Here is an 18,394-nt window from a genome sequence, read left to right as displayed (position 1 = left end):
CTGTATAGATCATAAATATAATCAAATGACGACACTAGCTTGAGGTCCAAAACGTAGGAAATGGTGAATGAAGTTGTAAAGGTGACCAGTTTGAAGTGTGGAAACTGTTTATGACGGTTAGATTAAGGTATCTGCATTCCTAAAATTCTATGGGAAGGGAATAAAACAGGTCCGCGACGTAGGAAGTGGTGAAGGAAGTAGTCAAGGTGAGCTGTCCGGAATGTGGGAACTGTTTATGACGATTAGATTAAGGTATCTGCAATCCTAAAATGCTATTGGAAGGGAAGGTAACAGTTCCGTGACGTAGGAAGTGGTGAAGGAAGTAGTAAAGGCGAGCAGTCCGGAGTGTGAGAACTTTTTATGACGATAGATTAAGGTATCTGCAATTCTAAAATGCTATGGAAAGGGAGGGAAACAGGTCCGTGACGTAGGAAGTGGTGAAGGAAGTAGTCAAGGTGAGCTGTCCGGAGTGTGGGAACTGTTTATGACGATTAGATTAAGGTATCTAAACTCTTAAAATCTTATGGGAAGAGAGGGTAACAGGTCCGCGACGTAGGAAGAGGTGAAGGAAGTAGTAAGGTGAGCAGTGTTGAGTGTGGGAATGGATTAATGTATCTGCAATGCTAAAATGCTATGGGAAGAGACTGTAGACTCTAGTTTAAAATGATTACGAAGCACGAATCGATACATATTTTCGATACATTCAATCATTTACAATCGAAATTTCCAACCGAGTTGACAACAGCTAATGTTTACTCCATAGAGGCTAAAAACGGTGTTTACTCCCTAAAGAGTAAGAATGCTACTTTAGACCCGCAACGCATACATTAAAACCGACTACTTTTACTGCAGTATGACAAAAACAATATAATATGAACCCTTGATGACTCTGCTCAATTTTGTGGATGCCTCTGAGAACGCCACCTAGTAATTTAATTACAGACTTTTTTATAACTATTTTGACTTATAGCTGTAATGTTCTAGAACTAAACAAAACGACAGAAAGGTTAACATACAGGTAACACGTGACAAGTTCAAATACATTCTTAATTTTATTTTCCTATTTATAATCTGAGTTAAGCCCTTTAAGCCAACTCGTTACAAACTAAAAGACAGTGTTAAGCTGGTGATGAAACACGGAAAAATAACAACCGCTACATTTAAAGATGGGAGGAGGATATTAAATGCCTAAGTTTAGTATTTTATTTTTTTTGGGAACGCTAGTCATTATATTAATTAATTGGGCAGCAAAACTAGGTGTCGTAACATTTTTATACATAGATCTGTTTCTTTGGACGGATAATATTAACAACATGGCTGTTTAAAGTTACGGGATTCAAGCTGACATAGTTTGACAATTACGAAACTTTTAATTAATGTTTGAACTTGAAGCTAAAGAGGTTATTATACAAGAAGTTATAACTTCGTGAATGGCTTAACGAACTCTCCGCACTAGTCTCTCAAGATCTTGCCAATAGTGATACCCTAATGCTTTGTCCTACTATTAATGTTTTATTTAAATTAGTAAAATAAATATTTTTATTTGAAAGACTCGACAAAAATTATAAACTATATTAGTATACTTGGGAATTTTCACTGAAGTTCTTCAATTTCAACTTTTTTATGTGTGAAATAGTACTATTTCATTACTAGTACCGAAAGTGGCATTTTCCGGCGCGCTCTCAAGGAACCCCACATTTCACGTGTGAGAGTTATTTTCACGTTCGAGACAAAGCCAAGGACGTAACTATGGAACAAGTACCGGAAAATCACTTCCGATTCTAGTGATGAACGATATTTTTAATCTTGACGCAAGAAAAATACACATTTACAGAAAAAAACAGACGACAACAATATTAAAACTACATATTACATTTTCCAATTGATATTTTTTTAAACATCAAAATAAAATAAAATTGTCCATAGCAAACCTACATAAACACTTAAAAATTTAAAGTTAAAGGTACTGTGCCGGTTTTTACCATGCCGTTTTCATTGTTGGCGACATACGCTAATAAGTTTTTTGGATATTTTGAAAATGTTTTATAAGTGCATGTTAAGTTTTAACGTTAAACATGTCCCAGCTCTTAAAACTTAACGTTTGTCTACCTAGGGCTTTTGCCTATAATATCTAGCAAGAGCCGTATAACTTTATAACCGTTTCATAAGACAAACTTCGCCAAAGTTTCGCCGCAAACTTTGTGAACGATAAAAGTTGTGTGCGAGGCGCCAGGAGGAGGGGGGAGCGCGCTCAATAACTTGAACAACAGGATAAGAGGCAAATCACAGTTTCATTCCGGGCAAGTCGCTATTTTTACGCCCCTTCTTTCAATTACCTTGTGTACTGTGAACATGAAAAAATGCAAAACGCAAACGGGGTTCGCTAGTGTGTACCTACGTTTATACATACATTTTTAAAGTATCTAGTTTGTTTGTTGTAATTTATTTAGTCTAACTATATGTGTCGTCTTACAAATATTGTGATGAGAGGAATGAGAAAATATTATATTCGTATTATTAATTTATACAAAATCCGGGTTCGTGAAAGGAGCTGTTATAACCCGAAAATTTCAACTATAAGTGGGTGGAGGTGTTTTTGAAATAGCATTCTTTTACAAATCGATACAATATCGGACACTCGAGGGATTTCACCCGGACAAACCTAAACCTCAGCCCGTGGGCAAAAAACCGCCCGGACGACCCCGAAATTTCAATCCAAAGTTTAAACATTGCGGGGATAAAATGTAATGATGTAATAGACAAAATACTATTTTCTAATTTCGGGTTGGAATTCATGAATATAATGATTTACTGTATATTCATTTGGTTTTAAACGGACTCGTAAATTATTTCAGTACTAGGGGACCCGTGCGGCTCAAATGAGCCGCATGTTGCAACAAAGTTTTTCCAGCATTGAGAGTTGAAGAAAACTGTTTCCTTACTGATAACCTGTGTTAAGTCATTTAAGTTGTGTCATTTTATGTCTTCGATTTGAGACATCCCCATAAATCAAAAACAATTTCTCCGTAGAGAATCCAGATAAGTGGGGTGATATCAACCATTTCATGTGCTCCATTTTTTACCGACAAACTCTGGGTTACTAACTGGACAGCTATAATCTGCTTTGAATAGGCTAAAACAGCAACACCATTGAAGTTGGTTAACATATGTCCTACATCAGGACGTTTTCACGTTGTTTAGTGGAATTCCTCTTTTAATACCTGTCCCAAAGTGTTGAAAGTATGGATTCATTTGTCGAAATAGGTTGGAGAACTCTTTTAGCTATAAGATTTGGATAGCAATTTTCATTTTCTCTTTTTGAATAGCGTATATTATTTGCCTCTCCTGAATCATAAAAATAAACTTGACCGTAACTACTCGATCGTTGAATATAGAAACACTAATTCCTTCACTTAAGTTTTGTCTATAATATTGCCACTAAAACTTTCAATAGCAAATGAGTTTTTGAAACTTCTTATTCTTTACTTGAAATGTCTGGATTGTGTTGGTGAACTCAGTGAAAAAAACTTTATATAAGTTAGCCCGAAGAACTGGCAAACATAACCTAGAAGTAAACAATCCATTTGCGTTTTTTCTCAATTGAAGTAGAGCGAGTCCCTAATACAAAAGTTTACAATAAAAACATAAGGTCCGCCAAGATTTGGTATAATCTTACTACTTGAAACTTGAACTTATCATAGTCAAGGCATTATTATAGTTTCTAATAAATGTTTTTAAATATCTCGATCTGTCAGTGTCAGAAGTAAACATTTATTGCATGCATTCATTTGATCTGACATTAGGTAAGTTTACTTTACCACCGTGACAACACTATGTGCTTCGTATATTTTTTCACTTCCAAAGTAAGTTGCATAGCAGAACTGGCTAGTATTATCACCAAATATATCAACCAAGCAATACACCACCAAAGTTAATGTGTATCTGGATGGGTATCTGTTAGACCAGGCCTCTCTTTATCTACTCTCCTTATACGCATAAGATATGTTATTTTATTACTGTATTAATTGTCTCCTCCTCCGGTTTTCAACATTTCATCTTTGAACTTGAGGCATTTTCTGTTCTTCCAACAAAACTGATTAACTGTTTAACTTGGTCTTAACCTGAATATTACAAACTTTAATATTTACTCCCAAAAAGCTAGTGAGTTTTAGCGAATTTCCCTATAGGGAAGTAGTTATTACCGTAGGTGGCACGGTAAGACCTAGACCCGGGACCGATTTACTTTTTCATTTTGATGTCCCCAGAGGCCAAAAACACCATTCGTTCAAATTTTTATATATGTATATATATCTAATATATAAAATTCTCGTGTCACAGTGTTTGTCTGCAAACTCCTCCGGAACGACTTCACCGATCGTTATGAAATTTGGTGTGTAAATTCTGTAGGTATGCGAATCGGACGTAAACTATTTCCCGTTTCGAAATTCTTAAAAGGGCTCCGCCCCAGTGGCTCTGGAGTTTCCCATGTTAACCTTATGAGAAATGGAATTAATGAATCTTAACAGCTGTTTCAATTAAACAAGTTGGTTCTGTTCTATGATGTTCAATAGCATTAAAGTTACAAGGATTACCAACAGGGTGCAGCACTATTATTTCTTTTACATTTATGACAACAGCTAATTTGCAACCAAAAGGTGAGTGAGCGTAGCGAACGAACTTCAACCTGGAGGCGAGTTAGCGTAGCGAACGAGCTAACCTGAAGGCAAGTGAGCGCATAGCGAACGAGCTCCAACCCAAAGGTGAGTGAGCGTAGCGAACGAACTTCAACCTGGAGGCGAGTTAGCGTAGCGAACGAGCTAACCTGAAGGCAAGTGAGCGCATAGCGAACGAGCTCCAACCTAAAGGTGAGTGAGCGTAGCGAACGAGCTCCAACCCAAAGGTGAGTGAGCGTAGCGAACGAACTTCAACCTGGAGGCGAGTTAGCGTAGCGAACGAGCTAACCTGAAGGCAAGTGAGCGTAGCGAACGAGCTCCAACCTAAAGGTGAGTGAGCGTAGCGAACGAGCTCCAATCCAAAGGTGAGTGAGCGTAGCGAACGAACTTCAACCAGGACGTGATTGAGCGATGCGAACGAGATCATCTTGAAAATTAAACGTAACGGTACTTTCTTTCCATCGGTCTGTCTTAGGGGAAAACTATAACTTAGGCGATACGAAGTTCGCCGGGTCAGCTAGTAAATATATATATATTTATATATATACAGGATGTTTTTTTAAAAACTTGCATCTCTATTTATATAAAAACCGCAATAGATGGAAATATGCAGTTTTCGGGAATCATCTATTGACGTAGGGGGCCCAATTGTTTTGAATTAAACGTTACATTCACATTCCCCCCCTTTCCCCCCTGCCCCCAACTTAATTTTTTTAAATAGCAAGGTACCCCTTGTGACATATCAAATGAAAGAGCATGAAAAAAGAAAATGTTTGATGAAAAAAATTGAAAATCGGTTCATAAATTTGCGAGATATTTCCCCCCCCCCCTTCCCCGGAACTTTTTTTTTTAATAGCAAGGTACCCCTTGTGACATATCAAATGAAAGAGCATGGAAAAAGAAAATGTTTGGTGAAATTCATTTTCCATTTGATATGTCACAAGGGCGGGTACCTTGCTATTAAAAAACAAGTTATGGGTAGGGGAAAAGGGGGGGATTATCTCACAAATTCATTAGCCAATTTTTAATTTTTTTTCACCAAAAATTTTCTTTTTTCATGCTCTTTCATTTGATATGTCACAAGGGGTACCATGCTATTAAAAAAAAATTAAGTTCCGGGGAAGGGGGGGGGGAATATCTCGCAAATTTATGAACCGATTTTCAATTTTTTTTCATCAAACATTTTCTTTTTTCATGCTCTTTCATTTGATATGTCACAAGGGGTACCTTGCTATTAAAAAAAAATAAGTTGGTGGCAGGGGGGGAAAGGGGGAGAATGTGAATGTAACGTTGAATTAAAAAAAAATTGTGGCCCCTACGTCAATAGATGATTCCCGCCAACTGCATATTTCTATCTATTGCGGTTTTTACATAAATAAAGATGCAAGTTAAAAAAAAACACCCTGTATATATATATATATATATATATATATATATATATATATATATATATATATATATATACGTCCGTGAACGCGATAACTTGAGTAATTTTGGTCCGATTTTGATGAAATTTGGTTTAAAGGTGTAAAGCGGGATAAACTTGAATGAGTTCGCGAACCAGTATGATCGGACCATGGGAACGGGGCTTTACGGGGGGTTTTATGGGGTAAAAATTGGTTTTTCTCATTTTTGACCCTCAAAACACAAAATTTCCCAATTTCTCTTTAGACCTTTTTAAAGAGCTTAAAAAAAACAAATAATTTAGTATATTAAAGTATTTTTGTTTGGTTATTAGTAACGGAGAAAATTTAATAAAATTGTAAATTTAAAATTCACAATATACATATATATAAATATATATACAATATACAATATATATATACAATATATATATACAATATATATACATACATATATATATATATATATATATGTGTGTGTGTGTGTGTGTGTGTGTGTCCGTCATTACGATAACTCGAACAAAAATGATCCGATTTTGATGAAATTTGGTACAAACGTGTAAACGTACGTTTATTCGAACGAGTTCGCGATCCAGCATGATCGGACCATGGGAACGGGGGTTTACGGGGGGTTTTATGGGGTAAAAATAGGTTTTTCCCATTTTTGACCCAAAAAACATAAAATTTAGCAATTTCTTTCCAAACCATTTAGTAGAGCTTAAAAAAACAAATAACTTAGTATATTGAAGCGTTATTATGCGCCTAATTGTTACGGAGAAAATTCCAAAAAATTGTAAATTTAAAATTCCCATGTTATTCTTATGGAGAATAAGTAAACTGTTGTAGTTTGCTTGTTTGTGAACATATTTTGATCAAATTTGGAAAATGTTTTTATTTCTTACGAAACTATTCACATAAAAAAATAAAACAGTTTTACCCTCCCTGAAGCAGCAAACCTAAGTACTTGTTAAACTAATTCTATTTAAATCAAGAATAAATGTTGTATATATAAATTATATACAATATATATATATACAATATATATATATATATATATATGTGTGTGTGTGTGTGTGTGTGTGTGTGTGTGTGTCCGTCATTACGATAACTCGAACAAAAATGATAAATCAAAATGATTTAAATCAAGAATAAATGTTGTATTTTTAAGTAGACATTTCAGTGTAAATCCAATCAGTCAAATGGAAATTCGCTTAGTCTGCAGGTTTGCTGCGGCGGGGGTATTTTGTTATTAAATTTGTTCTGTGCATTTCTTATGGGGAAACCCGACCTTTGAGAGGGTCTCACGCCCTTAAGAGTAGGAATTTTAAAATTCTAAAACCTTATTGCAAAACTACACATTGAGATGAACCTTTTGACACCTTAAACGTTGAAATTGGTCCACAAATAAGGGAGGAGTTGCGTTAACAAAAAACGGCTTCACGTATTATATATATAGATATATTATTTTCTAATAGTAAACGTTGCTACTTACAGCGTTAAAAACATAAATTTATTTCAAGTATGGTGGGTTTGATTTTAGGCCAATGTTTACTTTCCTTGTTGGGCTGTTTTTAGCGAATTTCCCTATAGGGAAGTAGCTATTAACGTAGGTGGCATGGTGACCGATTTACTTTTTCATTTTGATGTCTTCAGAGGCCAAAAACAATATTCGTTAAAATTTGTATATAATGTATATATTATATAAAAGTCCGTAAACGCGATAACTTGAGTAATTTTGGTCCGATTTTGATGAAATTTGGTTTAAAGGTGTATGGCGGGATAAATGTGAATTAGTTTGCGAACGAACATGATCGGACCATGGGAACGGGGTTTTACGGGGGGTTTTATGGGGTAAAAAATGGGTTTTCTCATTTTTGACCCTCAAAACACAACATCTCCCAATTTCTCTCTAGACCATTTTAAAGAGCTGAAAATAACAAATAATTTAGTATATCAAAGTGTATTGTTCGGTTATTGGTAACGGAGAAAGTTAAAAAAATTATAAATTTAAAATTCCCATGTTATTCTCATGGAGTATATTGTAAATGTTGTAGTTTCCTTGTTTATGGATATATTTTGATCAAACTTGGCAAAATTATTTATATTATACTAAGCTATTAATATTTTAGTAAAAAGTATACTTTATTGGTTTCCTTGTTGCAGCAAACCTAGGTACTCATTAAAGCTAATGTTTTTTAAGCGTAGTTTTAATTAAAAATTAATTCATACAAATGGAAATTCGCTTAGCCGACAGGTTTGCTGCAGCGAGGGTATTTAAGTAATCGAACTGCAATTTTTAAATTTGACAAACTATTTAACTTGAAGTAAGTTTTGTGAATTAATCTGTGAAAAATTTTATAGTGTTATAATTTTTCTGATCCAGCGCGATTGTGGAGAGTTGTAACGCCAAACCTAACCATGACTTTGTTGGTAGGGGGGAGGGGGGTAGGGGGGCTATTTGTGAAGGATGTGTAAGGTTTTGATAATTTATATCATCATAGCTTCCTGAGGAGGCTGTGTCATCATCCATCTAATAGAAGTAATTGATTATAACATAAGCAAGCTGAAAAAAATATTACTAGGTACGGATTTGACTAGAATAAAAACTATTCAGACTGTGCGGGATTGGTGTTTTACTTATTTGTTGTCATTCAATGTTTTATGACATGTATTCAAGGTGTATGAATGAACTCTGAACAAAAACCGTTGCAGTTTCGCTTTATACTATTCTAAGGGTGTTATTTTTTAAATAATCAAGTGAACGTGGCATGATCAAGGTGTGTTTGACAAACAAATCCGAGCAAATCGGGCAATAATTAAATGGCGAAACAATTTTAAACAATTATTCACTTACAAATGTCTAATTCACGAAGATGCATGAAAAACTCAGGATCAGATCTTATATAATTTAGTCAATGAGAAAACTTTTAATTAAAGTTTGAACGTGAAGCTTACAAGATTAACTTATTATCCATCAAAGTTTTGAACTTTCTTAAAGAGCTTTTTGCAGAACAACTCTAACAAAATTAATGTCTTTTAAAGATTGCTCGATAAAACTCGAGCTACGTTAGTTTGGAGAGATTATTTAACTTAACGATAATTCAAGTAAACTTAAACTTTTAATGTGTCAGCTATAATTTAACCTTTTAATAGATTGCTATAACTAAGATATTGTTTAGTAATAATAACATAACTCAAAGTTATTTATTTGTAACTGAACAGAAATGTACAAAATTTAAGTTTTCATAAGAAAACAGCAAGTGGGGGGGGGGGGTTTCACACATTATGTGAAAAAAAACATTCTTTCTAGTAGTCTAAGCCTTAGAAACGCCTGGGCAGTTATTTGCATTCCGTGCGGTTGAAATTATTAATGACAAATTATTCATCGTAATAACCTTCACACTTATTTCTCATTCTCTAATAATTATTATACAAATAATAATGGTCAATCCATATAGTCTCACCACACAATAACATTTAAACAGCCTTTTAAATTTCTTATCCTTCTTCCTTACTGATACAATTTAATATGTGTAAGAAAGTATTGAAGATTTATTTCTAGACAAGCCTAATGTTAACAATCTCCTGGTATGTAAGTCCTGGTACTTTATTCCAAACCTAAAACGTTTGGCAACGAGGTAAGCCTATTTAGAGATAAAAAAATCAATTTTTTTTTAATAATTGCACCACAAATGTTTCAAATATCTCACAATAGAGGATACTTTCGTTACCTTACCATGAGTTTTTTTTAGCATTTGGTTTTAGTTCGAATACTCTAGGTACAATAACAGGCATGTGAGATTTTGCTTCTCTAGACTCAAAGAATATGCTATCTCAGACCATTGCCTTGAGTAGGGTTTATGACTTGTGGTAGTTTAGGGCTGCAGACACATTGTTATAAACATATCAGGTATCCGTATTGCGCACGATAAGTTGCAGCGATTTTTATATTACTATATAAAATACAAATATAAAATTCTATAAGAAATACTACTATATTTCATTGACTTCCTAAAAGAATATAAAACATTCCAGTAACATTTTTGCTGCATATGATTCGTCACAAAGTCTTGACATATTTGTTCAAAGTTCTCGTAAGTAGTTTGAGTGCAGTTAGCTGTTCAGATGTGCCATGATGTTATACAATCAAGATCACACGAGGATCTATGAGGAAATGGCATTGAAAATCTGTTCGTACATCCCACTACTGTGGGAACTGCGACGAGAACCTTAGATAACACAGTTCTTATTACAAATATAGCCTACCATAGAGGTGGTCGTGTATTTTAATAGTGAAAATATATCTTTAAAATTTTGCAGATTTAAAACTTCTCTTTTCTTTTATAGTAGGTTTTATAATTTGTCCGTTACTACTTTGGTGATATATCTGAAGGCTAAACAATAGTTTACGAATAAATCATTTTTGCAATTAAAATAGTTTTCAATTAACCAAAATAACCAGAACTTAAACTAATCAACGAAACTCCCTCTACATAAACTAAACGGAAACACACTTTAACTGCCTTCTTGATCTATGATATATATATATTTGAGATCATTTAGTTTGCTTCATATTTTGTTGTGTAATGTAAATGGGCCTGAAAACGGCGAAATGAAGTCGGTAATTTGGAAATAAGTTTACAATTACCACCATGCTAAGTAAACCACCTGTGTTGTCTTATAACAATTCCAGACAAGTAAATGGTAAGATGAATCTCGTTAAGAACTGTAAACACATGAATGGCTTGAGCAACAACAGTGGGTTAACGCTGCACCTCCCAGAGGGGGGGGGGGAGGTGAGAAAGGCTCGATAAATTTGAGCCAGTTGCTTAAACCAAGTTTTTGTGGCTTGTTTAGTGCCCCAGACTCGACTCAGGTTAAGTGTCTTGTTTATCGTCCAAGTATTTTAAACCCTACATTTTTTACAATATTATTTCTAAGTTGTATATTTTATTTTACTTGTTCATAGTTTGTCAATAGAAAGATTAAGGTAGACAATGTTTACTCACTTCTCAGTGTTGTTGTAATTCTATAAACAAAATTGTATCAATAAAACTTAGCAATGTATTACAAAGTGTAACTTATTTCTACATTTTACTTAATAAGTTTTCTAAGCTATGTCGATAACGCCGCATAAAATTAGTTATATATCGAGCAATGGTGTCCAAAATAAATATGAAATCAAAACCTTCTTATAGAAACTTCCAATTATAAAAAATTCCATATTATAATAGGAGTATTTTAAATATAAAATAATAAAGTATTTCATATTAAGTCTTAACATGTACACCCTTCATATACTTGATTAATATAATACTAGTATCCAACAATAAAGAGTGAAATAGTTTATTTCGAGTTTTATTAAAACAATAAAATGTCCCCAAACACTGCTATCAAAGGGCGACCGAACATGAGTATTTAACATGAAAAGTAATTATTGAAAGTAGCAACACAAAACCTTGTCCGTACTTCGATCGGAGTCAAACGTCTCAATCTTGTTTGATCACTGGAGCGATAAACAGCCTGTTACCAGATGACCAGAAGGTAAAAGCAGTCGGATCCGAAATGCAACAGTGATTCCCCTCTCAAGTTGTTTAAGTTATTGAACGCCCCCTCCTCCCCCCCAACGACCGGGCACCCACTAAACTTTTGCCATTCAAGTAAGTTTTGCAAACTTGCTCGGAGTTGATACCGGGACACTGTTAACAGTTTAGTGTCTAGTTTCAGTTTTAACTATGTTACGGCTTCAGCTTGACAGAGTAGCCGAGTCACTGTTTATCTATAACTTAAACTAAATTTTAAACTGCGTTGTTCATACAGTTAAAAAATTATTAAAACATTTTTTAAGTTTTAATAAGGTTCTTTGATTTTTTTTTATATTTATGTACAATGAAGTAAAAAATGTCATATTGTTTACTGTTCTTTATTACTTACACGTAAATTAGAGGCTAACAACAACCAAGTTACAGAAAAAAAACTTAGCATCAACTATTTCAATTGTAGGTATAGTGGAATCTGTTGTGTACGATATACTGGGTTAGGCAAAAGTCTGGAACCGCCCAGTTAACTTTTTAACGCGTTGCATTAGAAAAACCAAACTCGGCACATATTTACAACATGAGAAATTACAATTTTTCATCAAAGTTACAACTTTGCCCCAGCCCCCAAAATGGGGTATTTAGAGGACAGCCCCAAATTTTTAAATGTAAACACCTATCATGTGACCTCTCATTTTAAAGGGTTTATCAAGAGAAATTGAATGGCGCAAACAAGAGGTCAATATGGCACTCCTAATCAAAATGGCAGTCATTTTAATATTTAAGATAAGCAAGTAAGATAAAGTCTGGACACCCCCAGTTAAACGTGTGGCAGTGGGAAAACCAAACTCAGTATATGTTTACAAAATAAAAAATGCACCTTTTAAGTTAGAACTTGTACCCGGCCCCAAAAATGGGGTATTTTTGGGACAGCCCAAAATTTTCAAATGTAACACCTATCATGTGACCCCTCATTTTAAAGGGTTTCTCAAGACAAATTAAATGGTGCAAACTAGGGGTCAATATCGCACCCCTAATCAAAATGGCAGTCATTTTGAAATATCCCCTGAAATATTGAGAAATACACATGCTGAATGTTTTCAGCTGTTTAGTCAACTTAATGTTAAAACTAAATAGTATTATATACTACAAACTAATCTATTATAGAATGCTAGCATCGTCTGCAAGACTTTTAAAATTAAAATGTTATTAAAAATAAAACTGAAAACCAAAATTGAAATAATTTTAATTTTGGATTTCAGATTTTCCATAATTAATGCTTTGTCTTCTACATGACATAGTTATGCCATAACTACCATGGCACCGATCTTCCTTTTCTCCACAATACTCTTTCATTCAAAAGAATTATCATTAAATTTCGTCAAGTGGTTGATTCAGAAATTTGGGTGAAAAACCCCCTTCACGTGTTGATATAATGACTAGTTAGTGGTTTGTAGAAATAGAAACCCCTAAAAGCCGAGATATATAATAAGTTATTGTGATATCATAAATTAAACAAACTAAAAAGCGAATAATTTATTTGACATAATTACCCTATACACAATTTGTTTGTGAAGGAACATTCGCATTGGTAGTTATTTTCATTAAATTATTTGATTCCTTCCGGAGTTTGAACATGCCTAAGCATCATATAGATGTCTGTGAGTAAATACTGCTTTGATTGAGTACAAATGTATCTGTTGCTTGAAATTGTATTAAAGTATTACAGGATTTAATTCGACACAAATAACTCTCACAATGACTAATTGTATGTTTATTTATTACCTATACTCAAGTGTTTGAATATTAGGTATCTTCTTTAAGTACTCACTCTGTTAATAACAGCTATTTTTAATTAAGATTTTACAACTTTTTGGAAGCTGATCTTGTTTATTTGAATTTTACAAAAATAGCTCAAGCTCTCAAAAGGAATGTTCCTGATTTGCAGCCACATATAGTAATCTCTGTGAAATGTAGGAAAGGTAATATCCAGCAGGTAGTATTAGGCTCTTGCTATGGACTGGACTGGCTCTGAGGTTTATTAGAGTCATAGCTGAAGCTGAAATTCCCGAAAATTTAGTTCATTGGATATATAACTGCAGCACTTGGTCTAAGGATTTCAATTTTCCTAATATTAATTGGCCGTGGTACGGAGTTAATAGTAGGCCTACTCTAAAAATGTTTAAATATGTTTTTATGCGTATTTAATGTGTATTTATTTTAATGTAATTGATTAATCTAATTTGGATAAAACATTCTTGTAAAGACCACTTGACAATGCCTGAATAGGCGCAACATGTCGTGAACTAGGCGAATTTGACCACCACTTGATAAACTGTTGTTGACGTATAAGGGCTTAAATTTGAGTCCTCACCTATCTTTTGCAACTTCCCAAGCGGATATATATATATATATATATATATACACATATATATATAATTTTCTTGCATTTTTAGGGCTACTAATATAATAAAAATCAAAAACATATTTAACAAAGTACCCTTTTAGTAATTATTTTATTTTGGTAATAAAAATAAAAATAAAATAATTACTAAAATGGTACTTTGTTAAATATGTTTTTGATTTTTAATATATATATATATATATATATATATATATATATATATATATATATATATATATATATGCCTATGTAGATGATGATAATAATGATTGTAAGTAATGAGCTCTGCATTGATATATTACCAAGAATTATAAATACACAACATAATACAGAAATCTCTAGAGAAAACCTTTTAAATATCTGGATTGTATTTTTTGCAAACGTTATTTGGGAGAAAGGAAGTGTTTCAATAGCTTTAATCAAAAACTTCAACATAAAGCGCTCAAAGAACGACGCCAATCAAAAGTTTACATTGTTTAATTCTACTAGGCAAGCAAAAGAACAAAACAGTAAAACAAGAAAAGAGAAGTTAATTCGAAACTTCTTCGCTATAATTTATTGAGAAGTCTTCTTAAACCTCACTTTTCCTCGCGCTTCCGCCTGGGCTGAAGCAAACTTAGATAAACTTTTAATCTAAAAAACTTTCGGATCCATTCCGAAAATGCTTAGGAATTATTCTGATATTTTAAATGGAATAAACTTTTCTATATCGATGGTTTAAACTTTAAATTTTAAACTATTTTAATTATCAATTTAGTCAGTTTACATTGCCTTTTGAAACCTCTATCTATTGTTATAATCACTCATAACTAAGTGATACAAGCTTATGTAATATTTAACAATTTATTTTAAATAATGTTGTATGGTTAACACTATTGACGAGATTGCGCATTTAACTAGATATAAAGATCAATATAATACTTTTTTGTTTATATCACTTATAAGTAATTTCACATGCAATGCTTATACAATGATGCTTGTTCAATAGTACTAAAAGAACAAAGACAGATACAAGACACAAGAGAGATAAAAAAACTGTGAAATTTAAAAATTAAAATATACGTCTTTGTCTTTCTTATCGCTTTAATTTAAGTTATTTTAGCGAATTTACCATATAGGTTTAAACTATTACCGTAGGTATCATGGTAAAACCTGGATCTAGGACCGATTTACTTGTTCGTTTTAAGATCCCGAGAGGTCAAAAACACCATCGGTGTTGATTTCAGAAGTGTTAATCGTATGATTTTATAATTCAGGTAATAAAGTAGTGCAAAAAAATAGCTATTTTGCTTCTTAAGTAGTATTTTGGGGCACGATTGTAGTTTAATTTTAATTTTATGACAATCGACGATCTTAAAATTATTTCAGAATGACTTCGAATTTTGTTTATTATCAATGAATATAAGAGTCAGAAAGTCATCCTCTAACTACGAAAACAATGTACAAAACAAGAAATGACTACTTACATTATAAGTTGGATAAATAATGTACCCTATTTTTATTATAATTTTGCCTGGGGAAACTATGTAAAAAAAATAACGTAAATATTTTTCTGAATCTTAAAGATTGGTAAACAAAAATACTTACAAACATAAAACTAAGACATTGTATTCATAAATACAAATGGCTTTTTTAACAACTAGTGTTAGTCCCCGAGCGTGATTCCGTGTTTATTCGTTTACCCTGATCAAGTGTTGGATGTTGAAGTCACCGCAGCTGTGGAGCAACTGACTACTGACACTGACCCGTCCCGGCGACAGAAGGGGTGGAGGGAGAGTAACACAGTAGTGGTGGGGGTAGATAGGGGTGAGTGGGTGGGAAGTGGGTGGAAAAGTGGGAAAAGGAAAATAGCTCGATAAATTACCCCAAGTTTAAATAAAGATTTTAGTTCAAGGTTTCAACTTTAGGTTATGAATAGATAAATTTATCGTTGGCTGAAACACAAAAATTAAAACACCTAAGAATTATAGAGATTTTTTTGAGAAAAAGAATCGTTCGATTTTATTCAAACTCTTAATTTAATAAACAAGTTTATTTATCAACACAATAAAAATATAGTAAATGTATATAATACTAAGATTGACTGAAATAGTTCTTTATTATCATTTTATAAATGATTGAAACAATTTTATAATACTAAAGTGTAAGTAATATCAATTTTTTGTATTTTAGTGTTTGTATTTATTTATAACTTTATACTTTATGTAGAACATGATGCTGACTAATAATAAGTAAATCACAAATCATTAAAAATCATAAAGTAATCGCATGAATTGTCAGTTTTATAGATAGTGTGGGCGTTACAATAACATTATTTTATTAAAGCACTGTAACTACTAAATACATAATATGTATTTAAAATATTATATTTAATTAATATTATATAATTATATTTAAAATATTATTTTAACTATACAATATATAACACTACACAGATAAAAGTGTTAAGCTAAATCGATGAAAATTGAATTCTTTAATGAAAGTTAACATGTTTTAACGTAAGGAAAATTATAACATTCACTATACACAGACTATTCTGTGTAAAGTCAATGGTTATAATCACTATTTCACTTTCAGTTGCATCGATATCACACAACTCACACATATCACATCTACCAAAAGGCAAGAATTTTAATTAAGTTAAAACATTCTTCCTTCCCTTGATTGGAAATATTATGCCTATCATCCTGTGTCGCTTTTACGGTGGTTTTATAATGAAAGTACAATAAAACAAAACAAATGAAGATGTAGGTTTTAGATATTAGTATTCAGTTATGAGCATACATCAAAGTTTATTGGGCGTATCGTGGAGTTCTTTAGTTTTTTGAGAAATAGATCGAGTAGGTTTGTGATATAACCTCAATCACAATAACCGGAAAACTTCTTTACACATGACACACGTGTTTGTAAGATAGTGCATATTGAAACTTATCCATTGGATAAGAAATACGAAGAAATGCCGAGGGTGTAAATGAATCAAACATGCAACATGTCTGTTTATACGCTTAACACACAACTAAGAAATATCAAACGGAACTTATTAATGCAAAGGCTCAAATTGATGTCACTTGAGTTTATAGAAAATAATAACCGCGTTGACTTGAGGTAGTATTTTATAAATAATTTTGCTTGGATTTTATTACTAGAGCGATGCAGTTATGAAACAAGCTCACGTTTCATAACCCCTTGCCATAATTTTAAACATTCGCAGATTTAAAAATTTGGTAGGATTTATGTAATTTTTTCCGCAATCTGCTAGACAATAAATGCCCGTTTAAGATCTATTTGTGAGAAAAGGTAATAAGTTTGATATTCTTATCAATAGTGTAACAAGTTTGAACGTTGTAGTTCAAATAAGTCACAAATTACAAGTTAACTTTATCTATTTTTGGAATCATTTAATACATGAATTAAAAGACTGCATAGTTTTTAATAATTATTACATGTATACCAAATCAGCTAGTTTATAAATAACACTTCCAGCTTTGACCTCTTTGGGCTCAATACGAGTTTCAGAGGACAACAATTTAAAAGTTTGTCATCGAACAACCTTTTGTTGGAATCATCCAATATCCTTTATAAACCAGTTGGGACCTTCTTTCCAAAGTGGTTAAAAGTTTGAAAAGACGAAGTTGACACATTACAAGTTGTGTTGAGAACACAAGCAAGAGATTGTGGGGGGGGGAGGGTGGCAAGGAGAAGAAGGGGCGGTACAGGGGGAGAGAAAGCCAGCTCAATAAATTATAACCGAGAAGCTTTAAATTAACTTTTCTAACTTGACCTGAAGTTTTCGCTTCTTAAACTCTCTTAGAAAGCAACTAAACATAATTATTATAATATAGAACCTTTTGAAGCAAAATTTAATTGATATAAATCTTGTATGCTCCAGAAAGTTTTATAAGTACGTGATTGTTTTATTAATGGTTTTTGGATTGCTATGTATCTTGACGTACAGAGACTTAGTCAACTTTACGTATCTTTTTCGTCCTTGTGTTTAAACAATGTTTTTCTGTGACAGAATCGAAGTGTAAGATACAAATATATGTTTTTATTATTCAATGTGTTGTGTTTAAATAGCACATTAGTTTGGTATGATCTGTTTTAGGACTTTCTAACTGTTCTTCTTCTATCCGCAGGATGGCCGGCCGCAAGACTCGACAGTCTAGTTACTCCATCCGCCATCTCCTGGAGATGTCCCCGGCCACACCACCTTCCTCCAGGGACTCTCCCCCACTGGCCACCCCTGCCGCAACCATCACCACCCTGGGGCACTCTGGAGGCTGCTCCCTGGCCAGTCCTTGTGGCAGAAAGGTACGTGGTTAATGGGGCTACACGTCGCGGTTTGGACTCATAAGCCGCGCGGTCGGTATCTGTACA

The sequence above is a fragment of the Macrosteles quadrilineatus genome, unplaced genomic scaffold (assembly GCF_028750875.1).
Source record: "Macrosteles quadrilineatus isolate MER2022 unplaced genomic scaffold, UCM_ALF_1.0 Scaffold_2__2_contigs__length_208266976, whole genome shotgun sequence".
NCBI classification, from domain to species: Eukaryota; Metazoa; Arthropoda; class Insecta; order Hemiptera; family Cicadellidae; genus Macrosteles; species Macrosteles quadrilineatus.
Note: the sequence above shows the minus strand (reverse complement) of the source record.